The 10,021-nt window shown below is 39.0% G+C and overlaps 1 non-coding gene across 1 annotated transcript; it reads left to right on the top strand.

Moving 5' to 3' along the window:
- Window positions 1–8,043: 8,043 nt before the first annotated feature.
- On the top strand, window positions 8,044–8,133 carry Trnam-cau (transfer RNA methionine (anticodon CAU)). The gene is given in 2 exon segments: window positions 8,044–8,080; window positions 8,098–8,133. It is a non-coding gene; the product is annotated as a tRNA-Met (tRNA).
- Window positions 8,134–10,021: the final 1,888 nt, after the last annotated feature.

Raw genomic sequence — 10,021 nt, 5'->3', positions numbered from 1 at the left:
AGCACTTTATAGAATTTGGTTTAGTTAAGATGCTCACCATTCCATGTTATCTAACAGTCATGAACCTTGCGATATCTTATCTTTCAGCGCATCGTCTTAATTTTTAAGTTTGTGAAAAAGTTGGAATTTTTTTTTCGAAACTTTGAATTTTTTTTTAATAAGCAGAATTTCTAAATATAATTATGTATTTCCGGTGAGTTTCGCCACAATAATATAGTATTTCTAATCTAGTTAATTTGTTTATCTGATGTAAAAAAAAAGTGTAATCGCAAGTAGCTAAAAAAAAATAATTAAAAAATAACTTCATAAATGAAACGCACTTAGTTCAGTAGGTGACGTCACCAAGCCGATACGCCTGACTGAAATCGTTGATACCCGTTCGTGCCTATAGAGGATTAAAGTAAATTATTTACAACCCCTGTACTAATTTAAAAAAAAAAGAAAAACAGAATTCCGTAATATTTTTCTCTCTTTAATGTCCTAGGTCCTGCATTACAGTTACTTTATGCGCGGACGTGCAAGGGAATTCAAAGAGCAAGATCAGTGAAGCGTGGTTAAAGGTAAGGTTAATGCGTGCATTTCCCGTGTTGTAGCGCTTTGTTCGGTTTTGGTAGGTGAAAAAATAAGTTTGTTTGAAGGTTTTTTTTTTACATGAAGGTTTGCAAAGCGGGGTGAATTTTTATTTCCGTATGTGGATTAATTAAGCTTAGCTTGATTACTCTTTGTGTTTGTGAGCAGGTTTTTTTTATATTTGTTTTTAAAGCTATTAATTTAACCAACAACACAGTGTGTTAATGTAACTGTTTATCAATAATTTTGGCTAGTGTAATTTTTTTGTTAAAATGCCGTTTTAGTTTTTGTTGTTTTTAATTTGTTGAAATTAATTATAGATATTGGTTTGTAAAAGCTATACGGAGGCTCAAGGTTGAGTTGATTTAGCGTCACGCTTGAGTGACTTCACGTACATCCAGACAACGGAGCGATCAATCGTTCAATGAGGCGAGACGGATGGTGGATTAATCCACAGTGGGTATCTACTAAAGTAAACCACGTGACTGGGTGTGTCCTGCATATCCACTGGCGTGTGGTCAATGATGCGTGAATTTGTTTGATAAAGTGCAATTTTGTTGAACATGTTGTTGTGGGGTTGGAGGAGGGGGGGGGGGGGGTTCTATTATAAAACTATTTCAATCACACGGTACGTTGAACATTCAGATCTTATTGCCGTTTGAGTCGGTGTGCCCAAAAGGTTTTATTTTTCAAAAAATGTCAGTTTTCTTCTGGAGGTTTCTAGACTCACTGACGTCACAGAGACTCGAATCTGGGACCCGGTATGGAATCTAAGGCTAACCTTTCGATTATTAAACCGGACTTCACATAAAGACCTCCACACCCATACAACGCCACACGGCACTTCTTCAGCAGCTCTTCCCAATATCAACACCGAACCCCAACCAAATGCAATCACATATACACTATCACATTTATGATCTGCTCATTACATCCTCACATTACCTACCACATACCCTCACATAACCTCTACCACATACCCCCACATAACCTCTACCACACACCCCGACATAACATCTACCACATACCCCCACAAAACCTCAACTACACACACTATGTAACCTCTACCACATACCCCCCCCCCCCATAGCAACCTAAATCCCCCAACAAACAACAGCCGCACTCATCATACCATCAGAACATACCCCCACACAACTTTTCTCCATATAAGCCCCACACCATCTCACCACATGGGACCGCGTTAGACTACTAACCCGAAAGTCTAGAGTTCGAATCCTGGTTCACATCAGAAGAATGTCCCCGAATCCATCCAGCTCTGATGGGTACCTAATTTACATAACCGGAAAAAGTTAGCTGGACATTGTGCTGACCACACTATATGCCACGGTCTCTGAAGCAGATGAACTCTACTTCATCTGACCCATGTGTCTTGGGCACGAACGGGAAGATATTATCTTCTCACCAAAGGATCTCTAAACAAGCCCAACCTAACCACCCAAAACAGCCACACCATTCTACCCCCCACTCCTTACACTCACAAATCCCTACATCCACTCACGTCCACTCACACCACTAAAAGCCCCCCCCCCCCTCCCCCAACAATCACTCACCATCTAAATCAAAACAAGTCGCCACGTAAACCAACCCCTCCCTCCCCTTCCCCCACACCCTCAATATTTACAACAGATCCGTGTCGCGATACCCCGGGGTAACCAACCCTCCCCCCTCCCCACGACACCCAACACCCTGATTAACCACCCAACTACAAACACGACCCTCGCCCCATGCGATTCGCGAGCCACCCAAGTATCAACACCCAAATAGCCTTATCCTCCACTAAACCGCCATCTTTTACCCCCATGCACCGCGACCTCCTATTAAGAACGCTATTGTTTATTTTCGACACTTTCGCATCTCGCGTGAAGTTTTCCCATGGCGCGATCATTGTAGAAACAACGTCATTGACGCTACGCAAAGCTAGTTACCTCCCTTTGGAATTAAACATTCTTTCTCGTCTAACCCCCCCCCCCACCCCCCACTGTACTGATCCAGTCGCCGACTGAGTATGTGCACGAGTTTAAAGCGAGCTCATGCTGAAATGTCTGTGGGGGGGGGGGGGGGGGTCAAACCATTAGGTGGAAAGGTCAAGACATTTTCTCATCAGATCGGTTTTCGCGTTTGATCCGTGTAAGCTAAGCTGAAGGTGATAACACAAATATTGGTCTCCCCCGTGGTTGTTTTCACAATATCGGGCATGTTTAATCTTTATGTTCCCAACTTTTGTTTACATGTGTTGCCCAACTTTTTGTTTCTATATGTTGGCCAATTTTTGTATTTATATGTTGGCCAACTTTTGTTTTTTATGTTGGCCAACTTTAAATTTTATATGTTGAACAATTTTCGTTTATGTATGTTGGCCAACTTTTGTTTTTATATGATGGCCAACTTTTTTTTTAATATGTTGGCCAACTTTTGTTTTTATATGTTGCCCAACATTTGTTTTTATATGTTCGCCAACTTTTGTTTTTATATGTTCGCCAACTTATGTTTACCCAAATTGGTCAATTTTTGTTTACACAAGTGGGCAAACTTTTATTTACTTCGGTTCCCTATTTTGTGTGATTTCGTGTTGACCAAATGTACATACATTCGTACATTCGTTGATATGCTCCGGTTTTCCTATGTTGGGTCCTTTGTTTTCGAAAGTTTGGTCAACTGTTGTTTTCGCATGTAGGTAACATTTTTTTTTGAGGTTCCGACATTGGTCAAAAAATATTTCCCGCACTTGGCCAGCGCATATTTTGTCAACTTTGTCCGATATTTGAGTTTGAGGTATTGGCCATGTTGGCCATACCATACTTCTAGCGTTGGCCAACCAGAGGCGTAGCGATCCTTCTCGGCGCCCAGGGACAAACTTTCGATTTGCCCCCCCCCCTCAAACTTTCGATTAGCACCACCCCTCCCTCAAACTTTCGATTTGCCCCCCCCCCTCAAACTTTTGATTTGTTTTTCCAACCCATTTTGGAGCCCCCTAAGGTCGGCGGAAGGGGACATATTCCCCCTTCTCGCTACGCCTCTGTGGCCAACCATTATTTCCTCCAACCGACAAATTTTCGGCCACCACCAGATACCCACTCATCTTTCCTAATCCTGGTCAGCAACAGCTACCAACCCCCTTTTTTTTTTAATGTTGGCCAATTTCTGTCATCGTTTACCGAACTCTGTTAGCGTTGGCCTAAGTCTGTTATCGTTGGCCAAAATCTATCATCGATCGACAAATTATGTCATTGTTGGCTAAATTATACTATCATTTGCCGAAATTTTTTTACAGTTGGCCAAATTTGTAAGTCAGTGTCGGCCAAATAAAATCGTGGTACTTTTGCCTACTATTGTGACCCACACCCGCACACAAAGATATGTGAACAAAAAGCCTATTCATAGCAAGAGATCAATGGGGACCTATTGCTACCGGCTACCATATTACACCTAGTGACTACAGATAGCAACAATAGCCACACTGTTAATGGTTTGCTTAGAGCTCGTCGGTGACAAAACAGGACACGCAAACAACACAATCCATTCACCACACAATCCTAGCACGGAGTAGTCCTATATTTCAAACAGGGAAATGCATATTAGGTCATTGAAACAGATGAACTCTACTGTACCAGGTTTCAGCTCATTCGGATAATGGTATGTGGGTCAAATTAAGATTACAACATTAGCGGAGCTACACACACATACACACAACCACACATACACACACAAACACGCAAGCACACGCATACATACAAGCACACACAAACACAAACACACACAAACACACACACACATACACACAAACGCACTAAGATACATATGTGCAAACATATTAAGTAAGCTAAATAAAAGTAAAAACTTTAAACAAGGACATTTTAAAAGTGAGGGAAAGTGTGGGTCCGAATGGACACTTGCCCGAATACGACTAATGCCTGAATGGACACTTGCCTGAATGCGACTAATGCTCGAAATGCACAGCGTCAGTTTGCCTTGCCATGTTCGCTTTAATATTTCTGTTTTCATCATCGACTTGTGAGGACTGATACAGATTTAGAATCGTAGTACTTCTTTCTTACAAGTACTTTCATTAATTTAAGATGGTTTACTTATACATTGATCTAATATATAACGACTAATAACAATTTTATTTTTAAACCTGAAAATGCGAATATGTAATTAAATAGTGATTCATGGATTTTTTTTATCAGCATGGTGGGTTGAAGTTGTTTGGACTTTTAAGTAGAACTGAAATAAATATGGGATTAAAGAAAAATAATATTACAAATATTATAAGCAGCCGGAATGTTATGTTGAGTACAATGAGACCGTGCGGCGTCAAAACGGCCAATGACAATACGACCCCGACAAATCGGCCCCGAAATAAGAGCCCCGTCACATCGACCCCGTCAAAAGGGCCAGCGACTTATTGACCCCGTCTTATAGATTACCGACAAATAGGCTCCCATCATATAGGCTCCAGACAAAAGGGCTCCAGTCAATAAGGCTTTCGACAATTAGGCTCCCGTCAGTTAGTTTCTCGACAAAACGGCCCCCGTCGTTACGACTCCCGACAAATAGGCTCCCGTCAATTTGGCTCACGACAAATAGGCTCCTCACATTTTGGCTCCCGAAAAAAAGACCACTGACAATACGGTTTCCGTAGAGACTAAGTCTCCCGGCAAAACGGTCTCATTGAATATGACACCTGCCAGTGGGACCCCTTCATCAATACTCTTTAGAGTTAGCTTATCCAACACTCTCAAGTAATACAACGTATGCATCATATAGGCTCCAGACAAAAGGGCTCCAGTCAATAAGGCTTTCGACAATTAGGCTCCCGTCAGTTAGTTTCTCGACAAAACGGCCCCCGTCATTACGACTCCCGACAAATAGGCTCCCGTCAATTTGGCTCACGACAAATAGGCTCCTCACATTTTGGCTCCCGAAAAAAGGACCACTGACAATACGGTTTCCGTAGAGACTAAGTCTCCCGGCAAAACGGTCTCATTGAATATGACACCTGCCAGTGGGACCCCTTCATCAATACTCTTTAGAGTTAGCTTATCCAACACTCTCAAGTAATACAACGTATGCATCTCTTGTTCGGCAGGCCTTATTTTTATATTAGTTTATCTATTATAAAATATAGTATGTTTTAATTTAAGGGTCATCTATCTATGACTTCCATAATTGAGTTGGTTATAGGCTGTTCCAACTCAGTGTGTGGGGAGAAGGGTCCACGCTGTACATTCCTATCTGCAATATGCTTGTAGAATATCAAAACAAAATGTTGTTATCCTGTAAACATCATGTATATCACACATTTTCACTTCTGTGCTCGCTTTTAACCAACAGATCATTTCTGTTGTAAATTAAACATTATCAAAACTTTAGAATTGGTGGAATTTAGCTGTTAAGGGCTAGATTTGTTTGTGAATTGATGTTGGTTCATGAAAAACAATTTCATGCAGGCATTTAAAAGAGGTTATAGTGGTAGTGGATGTAGGACAAATTGTTACTTTTATGCCAATAGTGGTAATACGATTCATTTGTCTGGAGCCAATATGTCGGGAGTCATTTTGTCGGGAGCCTAAATGTCGGGAGCCCATTTGTCGGGTGCCTATATGTCTCGAGTCAGTATAACGGGAGCCCATTTGACGGGAGCCAATAAGTCGGGGCCCTTTTGACGGGGCTATTGTGACGGGGTTGTTTTGTCGGGGATCAATTTGACGGGGTCATATTAACGGGGCCGTTTTGACGGAGCCGATTTGTCCTGGGCCGTTTTGAAGGTGCACCGAATGAGACACATCAAATCAAACAATTGACCCTTTCTTACATCTATGTCTGCAACACTCCTCCCTCTGTTTTGTTATCATTTATTTTTTTTTAATTATTTTTTTTAAATGAATTTTCTTTTTTTTTTCTTTTTTTTTTCTTTTTGTTTTTAAACTTTCAAAATAGTAATAATAATGTATTTGGTAGTTTTACACAGTTTCAAAGACATGAACGTCAATTATATATATATAGTAAATAGAGATAGTAAAAAGGCATAAGAGTTAGACTTAAACAGTGTGTGTATTTCGGTTTCTTTTGACTGCTTAGTTTACCGTGCTCCATTCTCAGCTGCGAAGTCAAAAGTTAACATAATTTTTTTTTTTGCCAATATGTAAACCATTATTAGCCTATCACTGGTATGTAAATTTAGTTACTGTACAGCATATTGTAATTTGTTTTCCCCAACGTGCGCTAGGTGCCCTTCAGAGTTGGGTGGACTCAGGGACTGTCTACTGACTTGAACCCGGATTCTAACTCGAAACTTTCGCTTTAGTAGTCCAGCTCTCTAACGCAAAACCACTACATTGTTTTAAGTGAAATTTTTTTTTTAACTGAACGAGAAATTCAAACCACACAACCATGGTTAATTTTAACATATTTATTTTAACTGATTAGGTATTTAATAACGCTAGAAGTTTTCAATTTAAATAAAAGTTAAAAAGTGAAATGAAAACCTAAATTATATTGAAATTTGTTTAGAATCTCAAACTAACATTTCTATCTTTATAATTTTCTAGCATAATAATTACATGTTTGTTGTGTTAAAACTAAATAGGTATTTATTTTAACAAAATGATGAGAAAAATTTGTTTCTTTCCCTTACAATATTTGAAACTTGCAAAGGGAAGTAACTACCCATGGATTATTCAATTTTGTGGAGCTCAATCTTCAACACTTCCAATTGAGATTGTTGAATATTAACATTTAAGTGTAAATATATATATATATATATATATATATATATATATATATATATATATATATATATATATATATATATATATATATATTTAATCAGATGATTTTTTGTAATTTGATCGACTAATCCCGACATTTAGTTCGAATATTGAATCCATTTTTTAATTATTTAAATAATTTTCTGCATATTTGCTTCAAAATTCTTGACGTAACTTGACGTATGTTAAAGTAACTACCAAAAAGTAAATATGTCAGGTCAACTCAACCCTGCCGCAGTCCCCATGTATACATTACCTGTAACATTACCTGTAACATCCCCTGTATGTCTTTGGGCGGGCCAGGATTCCCCGACCCTAATTACCATATCTAGTGTTTGCTGTCCTAGCGCAGACGATTTTTGCACTTTTCCGTTGTTTTACTTAGAGGCTAGGTACGATGTGACAGAAGGAGCCGGCTGGGCTGCAAACCGGCAATGAACCGGCTGCTGGGTTTAGATGGTGGTGGGTGACAGAAGGAGCCGGATGAGCAAATACGTTGGTATTGTGTAATCACACTGGTGAACATCTTCACAACCCTCTTCAACCACGCCACCTCCCCCCCCCCCCCCCACACACACACACACACCTTACGTCCCTTCTGTTCCACCCCTTTCGCCACCTATTCCTTACCTACTAACTTAATCTTATCATTGATTATAGCAACTATAAAACTTTTTCGAAAGCCTCGGTAGCGCAGTAGGTAGCGCGTCAGTCTCATAATCACATACGAAGAGCCATCTGAAGGTCGTGAGTTCGATCCTCACCCGGGGCAAGATCTTTTTCTCTCTTGAATGTTTAATTGTTTTATTTTGTTAAATTTGCATCTACTCGATGATGATAAGAAATTTTTTTTTTTTTTTTATTTTTTTTTTGCAATTAGGCTGAAAAAAATTGTTGACACGTTAAATGTATTTGACACATTGTCATAATATCAAATGACAGAGTTGGAGGGAGCGGAGTTTTGAGGGAGTGTGGGGAGGGGTTATGTGTGTAAGAGAGATAGAGAGAGAGAGAGAGAGGCGAAGAGAAAGAGAGAGACAGAAAAGGAGACGTGTCGATGGTGGTACTTGCAATTTTTTAAGAACATTTTTAATTAAATCGGAAGTCGCTCTATCATTTTTTTTCCAAACTTTCCATCAACACCCATACTCAACAGCCCACCCCCACATAACAGCCACACATAGATCCTTAACAAAAAACACCCACGCCCACCAACACCAAAACACCCATTCACTCTCAACAACACCCACCCACCCACACACCAACCACCCCTCAACCCACCAACCTATACCGCTTAAACCCAACTTACTCCCTTCCACCCCTACACCTCCCCCTCCTAAACCTCCCCCCCCCCTCCTAAACCTCTCACCACCTCTCCCAAACTTTCAACTCTAACCTTTCACCAAAAGAACACGCAACACGTTCCCTCTTCAAATCACAACACGAATAATTCACCGCGCACTACACAACATGAACATCAAACAAAACGCCATACTTTTTTTGTGTCTGTTCCACAAAACTTGTTTTTCTCGGCCGTACGTGCCAAACATCCGTCAAACTATTACACAACACACCCGTCATTCCGGCTTCCCACGGCCTCTGTATGTGCCCCCAGCTTTACCCCTTCCACGCTTGACTGAACACCGGTTGTAACTCTTTTTAAAAATTCTTTTGTTTATTTTTTTTTTTAATGCGCGCCGTGTTGTATGTCTGTAGATTTATGCGATGTCATTTAGAGAACGATGTCTGTGTCTTCACGGCAAGAAAGTCCCCCCCCCCCCCCTTCCACAACATCCCCATATAACCCACTTAAACATACAACGCCGCGGTAACTATCAGGGTTTTGTAAAAAGCTAACCGGAGAATACAAACGGACGGTTCGACAAAATACACCGGATAAGCAAAAAAAAAAAAAAAATGGGCGGTAACCATGCTGAGACAAACGACTTAACGTACTCTGTTAACATGCTTTACATTTAAAAAAAAAAATTGCCATCTCAAATATTTGATCACCCCGCCCTCTACCAGGTTTTAAAATCTATAGGAACTGGTGTTTAAACATAACACACGCTGTATGTCAACGTGACACGTGATGATGGCGAAGGGGGGGGGGGGGGGGGAGGGGGAGGGTTATTTCATTGAATGGTGGGATTGGTTCACGACCTGGTGTTCTTCAATTTTATTTGCATGGTCGTTTTTCATATTTGATGTATGTAGTCTCTACATTATACAGGTGACTCATCTCTACATATGGGTACCGGCAAGGACGTTATATATATATATATATATATATATATATATATATATATATATATATATATATATATATATATATATATATATATATATATATATATATATATATAGATATATAGATACATAGATATATATATATATATACACCTATATATATATACATATATATATGTATAGGTCTATATATATATATATATATATATATATATATATATATATATATATATATATATATATATATATATATATATATATATATATATATGTATATATATATATGTATATATGTATATATGTATATATATATATATATATATTTAGGTCTTTATATATATGTATATATGTATATATATATATATATATATATATTTAGGTCTTTATATATATCTATATATATATATATA

The sequence above is a fragment of the Physella acuta genome, unplaced genomic scaffold, assembly GCF_028476545.2.
Source record: "Physella acuta isolate Inbredline_101_S28 unplaced genomic scaffold, ASM2847654v3 ptg001732l, whole genome shotgun sequence".
Lineage (NCBI taxonomy): Eukaryota > Metazoa > Mollusca > Gastropoda > Physidae > Physella > Physella acuta.
The sequence above is the reverse complement of the archived record's forward strand: the minus strand, read 5'-3'. Positions and strand labels throughout refer to the sequence as shown.